The following is a 12,848-nucleotide window of genomic DNA, read 5'->3' as shown; positions in this document are numbered from 1 at the left end:
TTTTTGTTGTTGCTTTTTGTTTAACAGTCTTTAGAGTTAAAAAGTAAAAATCTCACTTCTTTTTTTCTCCTCTAAAGATCCCTGGTGTCAGTGACAAATGTACAAATATGTACTCATGTAATAATTTTAAATTAATTTTAAAAAGAGGCAAGAGACAATGAAACAGTTGTTTGGTCTGTTAACTACAAAGTTGGTGATTCTAATACACCAGTCTCATCACCTGACAAAAACAAGGCTGTAATGATTTAGTCTTAGACCTGTAGTATAGAAATGAGTTGAGATTAAGGTAGACACAATTAACTGTTTCATATGCTCCTTACCTCTTTTTAAAATTAACTTAAAATTATTAAATGAGTATATACTTGTCATAATCATTAAAACAGCACTGGCGTATATAGAGTAAAAAGTAAAAGCCTCTCTAGTCCATGTTGTCCATGCCCATGGACATTGCTATACATAGCTACCTATGGCACACATATGTCCAAATGATACTGCATTCTCGAATTTGCAGTGAGTCATTTTTTCCATTTAACAAACGATTAGACTTTTTTTCATGTAAGCACCTATAGTCTTACTCATTTAATCCTTCTGATTGGCATACAGAAAATTTTTGTTTTTCACTGTTTCAAGAAAATGCTTGAATGAGCATTTTTAGGCATATGTCAGGGTAAGTAAAAAAGTATTATGAAATCAGTTTTATTAAATATAACAAAATGTGTTAAAGAGTGTATTAGAATGTAAAAGACATCCTGATCTCAAATACAGTTTACAGAGAATGTTGTCTTAAATAGAACAAAGGCATATCCGAATGAAGGAGACCGTTAGCACAAGGCCACAATGGCATCTAAGAATTTATTGTCAGGAAACTAGTTATGTAAGATATGGAACAAAGGAAACACAATTTTATGATTGGTGGCAGGTCAGTACATCACTATCACAGTTGCTGATAGGACAACAGAATGGGAGCAGAACCATCATTTGGACTCTTACATTATGTTAGATAGAAGAGCTTATAAGATTGGTCCAGGGCCTTCCAATCAAGGCAGGACACAACTGATAAGCCACGACTCATGACTGTGACTCAAGTATCATCCCGCCTAGTACAGAGATCGCCATCAAGACTGCCTCTCCTTGGGCTGGCCTGAGAGGAGTGAAGAAAATCCACTTTCTAGTGCACTCTGTCTGAGGGCAAGACTGTACATCTTAGTGTCCATAGGGCATGATTTGAAAGAATTCGTGATCAGAAGGAATTTCAGTGAAGGCTTAGTGTACATGGGGACTGCAAATAAATGTCATCCATAGCTTTCTGCAACCAGGGTGCTTGGAATTCAAGCTCTAATACAAGACCAAAGATGTCATTTTAAAGCGTAAGGTGAATCTGACCCAAGCGAGGAAATTTTCAAATGCCTCCTATATGTGAAAGGTGGACAATGAAAAGGAAGACTGAAGAATTGATGCATTTCAATTATGGCATTGGCAAAGAATATTGAATTAAACCATGGACTGCATGAAGAACATACACAAATCTGTGTTGGAAGAAATGCAACCAAAATGCTCCTTAGAAGGGAGGATGGAGAGATGTCAGCTCACACACTGAGCATGTAATCAGGAGGAACCAGTCCTGGAGAAGGGCATCATGTTTGATAAAGTCGTGGGTCATCGGGGAAAAGCAAAACAAAACATCCTCCACTAGATGGATTGACACAATGGCGGCAACAAATGGTCTCAAACAGAGCGATGCTTGTGGATGCTTGTGAGGAGGGTGCAGGGCTGGCGGTGTTTTGTTCTATTGTGACGTAGGATTACTATGAGTCAAGCAACTAGCGGCACCTAACATTATTTCTTGACATATTCTCCATCTAAGTTTATATACTTCTGAAGATGGTGTTTTCTTCCCATCTCTCTAAACTCTTCCCTGGGAGGACCCCTGGTGGCATACTGGTTATGACATAGGCTGCTAACCTAAAGGTCAGCAGTTCAAAACCACCAGCTGCTCTTCTGTAAAACAGGCTTTCTAATCCCATAAAGAATTACAGTCTAGGAAGTCCACAAAGTCAGTTCTACTCTGTGCTACAGGATTACAATGAGGCAGTATTGACCCAATGGCAGTGAGTAACTTCCCTGAAGAATTCTGTCTTCTTCCATTTACACCACATCAAAATGACAGTTTGGGCATCCACAAGGAACTGAGGTGGTGTTCCTTTGAACACCAGAGGGTGATCTTTGCTTTTGGTGAACAAAATGCAGTATGAAATACAAAATCAAGGCTCGCCATTTCTTTTTTTATTTTTCTTAAATGACAGGCACGTCTCATGTTTTGGGTTGTCTCGGCGTCATTTAACTGGTATTATCTACTATCCCTTTTATTTCCTATGAGCTGGAAGTTTGGTTTAGGGCCGCACTTTCCACCAGCCATGTGACTATTGAGCACTTGAAATATGACTAATGCAATTAAAGACCTCAATTTTATTTTTCCTTTCAACATCTTTTGTCTAACATGGGAAAAGTTAGGGCAGTTTGATCATTTTCTTACTCTGCTAAATAGATTTCAGGGTGATCAGTTCCGTACTCTCGAAGGGCTGCATTCAAAATTCAGATGTTCTTTTTAAAATAAACTCTTTAAAGTTGTTTTAAAAACAGTGGAAATATAACACAAAACTTGCCATTTTGCCTCTTGTTCAGTATCAGTGATATTAACTATGTTCACAACATTGGGCAACCATTTCTATGTCTAAAGGCAGTTCATGGCTCCAACAGAAACTACCCACATGCAAGCCTGAGTCCCTTAGAAAGGTTAATACAATACTAGTACCAGTGATGATCACAATACAATTTTTTTAAATTACAAAAATAAATATTAGTGCCCATGAGGTAGAGATTAAAGATGTCCCAAATGTTCAACTGTTTCAAAATGCTATGCCATTCCTTTATCCCTGATAGCAACCACATCTCCTCCCGTTGATATATTTCCTCACGGCCTAGGCTTCTGAATTTCACTGCGACATCTCAGAATTCATGAGCCACTAGGAAATAGCCCACATGATTGTGGAAGGTGGCAAGTCCAAATCCAAAGTTCAGAAGTCTGAGGGGCCTCCTCATCCACAAAGCTGATGTAACCAGTCAGGTGATAGGCCACAACTCAGGGCCCAAGGACCAGAGGGCAAGCAGGAGTAAACCATATGCAGGATCCAGAGCAAGAGAGTGCAATGTCTAAAGTGGCAGCACACTGGGACACACATCAAGGTGGCTACTCAAGTCTTTGGCCAACAGTCTTCTGAGGCAGTAACTTGCGTCACATTTGTGTTTATCATTATTAGTGCCTCAGTACTAGTGTTCTTTGCATGCTCAGGAGGGAGAGGTCACAATGATGGTGTCGTGCCTACATCTGGGGTTTGGGAGGTGTGGATTTTGCCTGCTGCAAACCATAAACCCAAGGAAACAAAGAGTGGTGACTTGAGTCACATCCTCTGGTACAGTGGGGACTCCAAATATAGCCTCCTTTAATCCTGTATCAATAGCATAGAGAGAACTCCCTCCAAAATGAGATTGTAACCACAGGTATAGAGACTAGACTTTATACTACATCACAAAATAGGGTTATGGTTAAAAGGTCCATATTAAGTAATTAATTACATTATAACCTATGAAACAGTAACTCTGTATTTTCTCCTACCTTCACCCCCTGGTACCTCTAATCTACTCTCTGGCTCTATGAATTTGCCTATTTCTGGTTATTTCATGTAAGTGGAATCATAAAATACTTGTCCTTTTGTGTCTGACTTATAAGCATAATGACCTCAAGGTTAATCCACGTTGCAGCATGTAACTGACTTTCATTTATTTCTGTGGCTACATAATACCACATTTTGTTATCTATCAGTACATGGACACTTGGTTTGTTTCTCCTTCTGGGCTATTGTGAATAATGTTGCCATGAATATTAGTGTCTCTATTTTTGTTCTGTGTCCCTGCTTTTAATTCTTTTGGGTGCAATTGCTAGGTGATATGATATTTTGGGTGTAATTTTTGAAGAATTGCTGAACTGTTTCCACAACAGCTAGCTGTACTTTTTTTTTTTTTTCAACATCCAAGTCTAGCCAGACTTTCAAGATAGAACTGGGATCATGATAGGTCGGGGAGGGGCGGGGAGGAAGCATTTAGGAACTAGAGGAAAGTTGTATTTTTCATCGTTGCTACATTGCACCCTGACTGGGTTCTCTCCTCCCCTTCTGTAAGGGGATGTCCAGTGGCCTACAAATGGGCTTTGGGTCTCCACTCCCCCCTCCCCCTCATTCACTATGGTAAGACTTTTTGTTCTGATGATGCCTGATACCCTGGTCCCTTCAACACCTTGTGATCGCACAGGCTGGTGTGCTTCTACCATGTGGGCTTTGTTGCTTCCAAGTTAGATGGCCGCTTGTTTACCTTCAAGCCTTTAAGACTCCAGACACTATATCTTTTGATAACCAGGCACCATCAGCTTTCTTTGCCACATTTGCTTATGCATCCATGTGTCTTCAGCGATTGTATCATGGAGATGAGCACACAGTAATAGGATTTTTTGTTCTTTGATGCCTGATAACTGATCCCTTTGGCACCTCGTGATCATGATCACACAGGCTGGTGTGTTTCTTCCATGTGGGCTTTGTTGCTTCTGAGCTAGATGGCCGCTTGTTTACCTTCAAGCTTTTAAGACCCCAGACACTATATCTTTTGATAGCTGTGCACCATCAGCAGATGCTATCTTTTAATAGCCAATCACCATCAGCTTTCTTCAGCACATTTGCTTGTGCATCCATTTTGTCTTCCGAGATCGTGTTAGGAAGGTGAATATCTTACAGCGCCACATTATTAGGACAGACCATTCTTTTACTGAGGTAAGAATTAAGTAGAGGCCCAAATTTCTAAATTTATTTGTGATTGGGTGGATTTTCAAAGCAGACCAGTTTTATTTATGTATTTATTAACAGACCAATTTAAAATTCAACATGAATACATTTATTTTTAGCACATTAATGTAATCCCAACTTTCGCCACTTCCTTTCCTTTGTTCTTGTGTAAACACTGTCCCTTTGACCTAAATTGGTGTCTTTTAAAGTGTATTTCACTGTTATTGTTCCCTTTACAGACTATGCAGAACCTTTTTTAAAGTGATTCTTTTGTAGTAGTGGCAGTGACAGCTGGGCACCACTTAATTCTTCTGGTGTTAGGGTAAAGACATATTCACATGGTCCACTAGTCCATTGGACTAATTGTTTCCATCTCTTTGATTTTCAGCACGTTTATTTCCTCTGGAAACAGTGAGACTAATAGCTGCACCCTCCAAAGCATTATGCAGACCACTGTCTTTGTTGGTTGTTATGCTAATTGATCTTGGTGTCTCTGGGACTTTGGTTCTGAGCCCCCAGGCATCCCTTCAAGGTGTTTACTTAGATCTAATTCATTGCCATAACTTTGTCCCTGTTATGCTCTACCACATTTATCCATGTATTCAGAAAAGGCAAATATTCACATACAAATACACAGCAACATCTGTCTATGTCCTTGTGAATATACTTTCCCCCTCCCCACACCATTTAGTCTGTGCATTTACCCATTGATTACCATTATTGGATGTATATAATTTTATTTACCTGATGCCTTAATGGTAACACCTTTCGTATCTGTTTCTGCCTTCACCATGCTTTTGGCCAACTTTCTTCAACATGTATTGCCTTCTCTTCTACCCAAGTTAAACCTACTTAAGGTCATCTCCATTTGGAAGTTCTGTAACTATACTCTTCCCTCTTCTTACAATGCTGTTGTTGTCTTTGCTACAAATTATCACCTCTGGTTCATTTTTAGTTTTTCAGGTTTGTTTTATCATGGGTACTTCTTTATCTAGGTTGACTTCTAGGCATTTTGAAGTTTGCTTATGTCAGATTGTTGCCAGCGATCTATCTGAAGAATGCCCTTCAGTAATTCTTGTACAGGTGATCTGATTTATACAAATTCTTTCTATTTCTTTGTATCTGGAAATGCCAGAACTTTGCCATCATTCTTGAGGGGACATTTTGCCGGGCATATAGTTCTTGGCTTGGAATATTTTTTCAGAGTTCTTAATATGTATAATTTCATTGCCTTCTTGCCTGCATGGTTTCAGCTAAGAAATCAGATGTTAGTCTTATTAGTTCTCCTTCTTAGGTAACTTTGTGTTTATCCCAAGCTATCATCAGCATGAGTTTCTTATCTTTGGTTCTGGATGTTTGAATACCTTATGATTTCTTTTGGTGTTTATCCTACCTGGGGTACATACAGCTTCTTGAATGCTTAGTCTTCTCTTCCATGACATTAGGAACGTTTTCTTCCACAAACTTTCTGACCACCTTTTCTGTTTGTTTGTTTGTTTTTTCCTTTAGTCTTCCTGTTCTGTTCTTCTTCCTCTTGGTGGAATCCCCATAATCCCTGGACATTCATCAGGTGTTTTTTTCTTTTGTCCAATTGTTCCTCACCCAGATTAACAATGTGAGATTGCCTTCAAGCTTTTGAATTCAGCCTTCCAGCGACCTAATTCTACACCGTTGTTATCCAATGTTATCTTCTTTTACTCAAGGCATAGTATTTAGCTTTTGGATTTCTACTTGCTGGTCTTTGGTGTAAACACCTTTTTTTTTCTAGTACTGTGGCAACCTCTGCAACTTCTGAAATATATCTAATTAACAATCTTTGTACTATACCTAATTAACATAGTTCATCAAGTAGCTTTTCAGGAATTATTCTTAGTACCATGTTTTGGCCACTTGAGTCACCTTGTCTTGTCATGCATGATCTGAAGTGGTTTGTGTATTGGAGGCATTGTATTTAAATTTAATAGAAGATTGTTTTGTTGATATGCTCTTAGGCACTCTCCACCTGTCTCTTAGAGGGTGTCATGGAGAATGTGTTTGCAAGTGTGAGTGTGTGTACAGTCCCTGTTCATGCAGCACAGTGGAGATCAGGTTTGGCAGGGGCTGTCTGTGTTCTATCAATTATCAGGAGACCCAGTTGGAGAAGCTGCAGGAAGTATTGTATTACTGTCTCTTCTTCACCATCAGCCTCCCCTGCATCCTGCTGTGCCATCTGAGGCAGCTGTCCATGCCTCCTCCAGGGTCCCCCTCAGACCACTGACCTGCTTTTCCTTTTTCTAAACAGCCACCATTCATGGTGCCTTAACCAAAGGTGGCCCTAAGAGTTATTGGCTTAGGACTTACTTTCATCTTTCTCTTGCATTGGGTCATGTGTTTCCTCTTTTTGTTTGTTGGTTTATTTTTATTCTTTTGCTGGAGCACATTCCCCAACAAATATAATATCTCTCTGAGAAAGATTGGATGGGAAGTACATTTTCTGAAATGTTTACATTTAAGAAATGTCTTTATTTTAATCTCTTACTTCAGGGAGACTTTGTCTTAGTTAAGAATTGTAGGTTGGATATCCTTTCCCTCCTCATATCTTTTGGTTTAGAGTGATGCTGTTGTGATTCCTAATTTTTCTGTAGGTCCTCTTTGCATTATTATAAATTTTTAAGGATTTCTTTCTAGCTCTGTATTCTGAAATTTTATGATAATATGCCTTGGTGTGGGTTCCTTTTCTTTTATTGTACTTAGCACTTACCATATATACTCTAGTATAAGCTGAGTTTTTCAGCACATTTTTAATGAAGTTTTTGTGGTAAAATTAGGTTCCTAGGCTGATATTTGGGTCAGCTTATACTCAAGTATATATGGTAGTTATATTTTGCAAGTTAGAAACACATGTCCTTCAGTTGGGAAAATTTGCTGTATAGTTTCTCTGATAATTTTCCATCTTATTTAATAATTTTTTCTGAAACTCTGATTATTTGGATATGAGAACTTCCAATTGAATGATAATTTCATTATATTTTATCTCTAGTCTCTATCCTTTTGTCTCTGTGTTTCCTGAGAGATTTTGTCAATTAGTCTATTAATTGTCTATTAATTTTTAAATAGATTTTTAATATTTGAGACATCTCTCTTGCATTCTAGTCCTTTCTAAAATATTGCCATGTTATTTTTACTTTGCTGTATTCACTTTTTTTCTCATTTATGTTATTATTTGATGTTTTCTTTTGTTTCTGGCAATGTCTATTTTCTCAGAGTTCTTTTACTTTATTTTTTGTTTGCATCAAGTCTAATGTTTCTAGCTTTCTCACTAGGTTATTCCCAGCATTCAATAAGACTTTACCCCATGCTCATCAGTCCCTCTTAACATTATTCCCTTCTCCATCCATGTTAGAGTCAATCAGTTGACAGTCACTCTTTAGAACACACCTTTGTAGTTGTTTAAAAAATATGTTCACAAATTATTTGGCATTTCTTCCTTCAAAAGGTAGGACTTATTTCTCTCCCCTTGAGCCCAAGTTGAATTTCCTAAATTATTTTTAATGATTTTCTCATTTTTCACTCTGAGGAAATAAAGTGCTATGTTTTTAGCTGTGTTCTTTGTTGTTGTTGTTGTTGTTAGGTGTCATTAAGTCAATGCTGACCAATAGTGACTCTATGCATAACAGAAAGAAACACTGCTGGGAATACTTACCTGGCGGGGGAGATACCATGATCACGAAGGTGGTTTTCCCAGGGCGAGGCTCATCCATTGCACTCCGGTAGTGGGGGACTGCGTTCATGCTCTCCCCTAAAAATAGAAAGAAACACTGCTGGGTCCTGTACCATCCAGCTAATATCTACAGTATCACCACCGATAGATGAGGTGCTGGTTAAAGGAGAGGGTGTGGGTGATCGTATGTTTGATATTTTCCAGCAGTTTTGTCAGGATGACAAGTACAGGGAAGCTGGTTGGCTGGTCCACCTTACAATGGAAAGTGTGATTAAGGAGAGGGATGGTCTCAGAGCCTCAGAAGCACACCTCAAGTGCCAACTAACAGACTTAAAAGCTTCTGCCTGTGCTACAAAGGAGAGCCTTCTGTCCTCAAGTAATAGAGCTGACATTGCTGAGAACCAGGTCCAGAGTCTCATTCTGAGAGGGGCTGAATTACAATGTCGGCTGAATTGCAGATGTAGAGCAGTGTCTGATACCAAAGTGAGGGCATTGATAAGAAAAAGTTGGAACCCTGAAACATGGGATGGGAACATATGGACGGAAGATACAGAAGAGGAGGATATTGAGCCCCTAGAAACAATTGACCCACCCCAGTCAATAGATCCACCCCTCCCAGTTGAAGGTATTAATTCATTATCAATAAAACAACCCACACCTGAGCAGATTAGCCAAACTGTTCAAGCTGAAATGCCAGGTGGGGCTGCATCTGTAGCATTGACTGAGGGAGATGCCTTACAAGATATTGCTGAGAGCATTCAAGAAACACCCTCACCACCCATTATTTCCACTAGACCTGTAACTAAAATTAAGTCTCACAAAGCTCCTAAAGGTGAGGTTGAGATGATTACCCAAGAAGAAGTGCACTATACTCACAAAGATCTGCTCAAGTTTTCGAATAGGTACAAGAAGAAGCCTGGGGAATATCCCTGGGTATGACTACTAAGGGTGTGGGATACTGATGCAAGAAATGTAATATTAGACCGGTCTGAGTTTCTGGATATGGGACCCCTAAGCACAGACTCTTCATTCAATGTCTCTGCGAGAGAGGCTAAGAGAGGATCAAATTCTTTATTTGGTTGGTTTGCTGAAGCATGGACTGCCAGATGGCCTAGATTAGACCAAGTTGAAGTACCTGACCTGCGTTGGTACACTGTAGAAGGCATCCAAAAGCTTAGGGAAATTGGAATGTTGGAATGGATCTGTCAGGATATTCCCATAGAACCAAAAAGGGGGTGTCCTGAGGACATACCCTTCACCACAACCATAAGGAACAAGTTTGTGAAGTGGGCCCCAGCATCTCTGAAGACTCCTGTAATTGCTATTTTATGTGCACCAGGATTAACAGTGGGCACTGCCCTAAGTGAACTCCGACATTTGCCCACAATGGGGCTGATTGGTCCCTGTGGTGGTAGAGGGCAGGTGTCAGCACTAAATCAACCTGTCTCATGTGGAATTATGGCATTGGCTACTTAGCCACGGTGTCCTAGGAATGAAATAGATGGGAAACCTACTAAATATTTACATGATCGATACAGGCTGTTGGCCTGTTACTGGGCCTTGGTGGAGACTGAGCACCTCACCATGGGCCACCAAGTCACCATGAGGCCTGAGCTGCCCATCATGAACTGGGTATTGTCTGACCCACAGAGTCATTAAGTTGGATGTGCGCAGCAATTCTCCATTGTTAAGTGGAAGTGGTATATACGCGATCGGGCCAAAGCAGGACCTGAAGAGACAAGTAAGCTGCATGAAGAAGTGGCCCAAATGCCCACAGTCTCCACTCCTGTCACATTGCCTCCTTTCTCCCTGGCTGCACCTATGGCCTCCTGGGGAGTTCCTTACCATACTTTAACTGAAGACCAAAAAAGTCATGCTTGGTTTATGGATGGGTCTGCACGATATGCAGGTGCCACTCATAAGTGGACAGCAGCAGCACTACAGCCCCTTTCTGGGAACTCCCTAAAGGACAGTGGTGAAGGGAAATCTTCCCAATGGGCAGAACTTTTGAGCACCTGGCTGTTCAGTTTGCCTGCAAGGGAAAATGGCCAGATGTGAGACTGTATATTTATTCATGGGCTGTGGCTAATGGCTTGGCTAGATAGGGAATTGGAAGGAACATGATTGGAAAATTGGTGACAAGGAGGTGTGGGGAAGAGGTATGTGTACAGATCTCTCTGGATAGGCCAAGAAAATAAAGGTATTAGTATCTCGGGTGAACGCTCACCAATGGGTAACCTCTACAGAATAGGCCTTTAACAATCAAGTGGATAAGTTGACACGCACTGTGGAGAGTGGTCCTCCTCTCTCCTCTGCCACTCCTGTTATCACCCAATGGGCACATGAACAAAGTGGACATGGCGGCAGGGATGGAGGTTATGCATGGGCACAGCAACATGGACTTCCACTCACTAAGGCTGAATTGACCACTGCCACTGCTGAATGCCCCATTTGCCAGTAGCAGAAACCAACATTAAGTCCAAGATATGGGACCATTTCTCGGGAGATCCAAGTGGCAACTTGGTGGCAGGTTGATTACATAGGACCACTTCCATCATGGAGGAGGAAGCATTTGGTTTTTACTGGAATAGACACCTACTCTGGATATGGACTTGCCTTCCCTGCATGCAATGCTACCGTTCATGGACTTACAGAATGCCTCATCCACCGGCATGGCATCCCACATAGCATTGCTTCAGATCAAGGAACTCACTTCATAGCAAATGCAGTGCAGCAATGGGCCCATGCCCATGGAATCCACTGGCCGTATCATGTTCCTCATCATCCTGAAGCTGCTGGTTTGATAGAACGATTGAATGGGCTCCTAAAGACACAATTACTGTGCCAACTAGGTGACAACAACTTGCAGGGCTGGGGCAATGTTCTCCAGGAAGCTGTATATGCTTTAAACCAGCAGCCGGTATATGGTGCTGTGTCTCCAATAGCCAGAATTCATGGGTCCAGGAACCAAGGGGTGGAAGCTGGAGTGACACCACTTACTGTTACTCCTAGTGATCCCTTTGCAGCATTTTTGCTTCCTGTCCCAGCAACCCTGTGTTCCTCAGGCCTGGAGGTCCTGGTCCCGAAGAAAGGAACTCTCCCACCTGGAAACAGCATGGATTCCACTGAACTGGCAGCTGAAAAAGCCCCCTGGGCACTTTGGGCTTCCCATGCCTTTGGATCAACAGCTCACGAAGGGTGTCATTGTACTGAGTGGTGTGCTTGATCCAGATTACCAAGGAGAAATTGAACTGGTGTTACATAATGGAGGTAAAGAAGAATATGTCTGGAATCCAGGAGATCCCATAGGCCGACTCTTAGTGTTACCATGCCCTGTGATTAAAGTAAATGGTAAATTACAGCAACCCAATCCTGACAAGACTTATAATGACCCAGACCACTCAGGAATGAAGGTCTGGGTCACCCCACCAGGCCAAAAACTGCCGCTAGTTGAGGTGCTTGCTGAGGGCAAAGGTAATACAGAATGGGTAGTAGAGAAAGGTAGTTCTCCCTATCAGTTACGACCACGTGATCAATTGCAAAAGCAGATTTGTGATTATCAGTGTATTTTATTTATTTGTGCTTATTGAATATCTTTCCTTGTTCATGTATTATATATCAGATACAATTGGACTCTGTTTTCATTTTATATATGATACATGTTTGATGTTAAGTATAAGTGTGATTTCATTAATGTCTGGAAATTATATATAGCTAAAGAATTGTGTACAGGTGCCAAGTTGGCAAGGGGTGGATTGAGATTGTTAAGGTTTATTGTGCCAACATGACCAATGAGCACATGTGGGATTAATTGAAGAGTGGAGAGATAAATGGCTCAGTGAGTCTCACCTTTCTTGTCTCTTGCTTTTTTGATCATTGCACCAGTGTGCAGTTGCCTTGCTTGTTCTGTGCCTCAATCTGCAAGCTACACTACCCGTGGACTGTGTCGCTGTAATTTGAGGTTCCTTCAAGACTTGCTTCACTACACTACTGGAATATACATCTCTTGAGCTGGGGACTGTTGGATCCTGTCATCTGGCTGACTGTTGGTGACCTGCCTTGCTGTTTGCTGCCTGTTCCCGGGTAGCCTGAATTTTCTACAGAGACTTGAAGGACTGCCAGTGTCTTTCAACTGTCTCATGGAAGTGAGTTGGATTGAGCCATTTGTACTGCTCTATAGATTAAGTAACTGTTTATTTATGTTATCTATGTATCTATATAAATATATATAAAATTATGTGTCCTGCTTTTGTTTCTCT

The sequence above is a fragment of the Tenrec ecaudatus genome, chromosome 1 (assembly GCF_050624435.1).
Source record: "Tenrec ecaudatus isolate mTenEca1 chromosome 1, mTenEca1.hap1, whole genome shotgun sequence".
Classification (NCBI taxonomy): domain Eukaryota; kingdom Metazoa; phylum Chordata; class Mammalia; order Afrosoricida; family Tenrecidae; genus Tenrec; species Tenrec ecaudatus.
The sequence above is the reverse complement of the archived record's forward strand: the minus strand, read 5'-3'. Positions refer to the sequence as shown.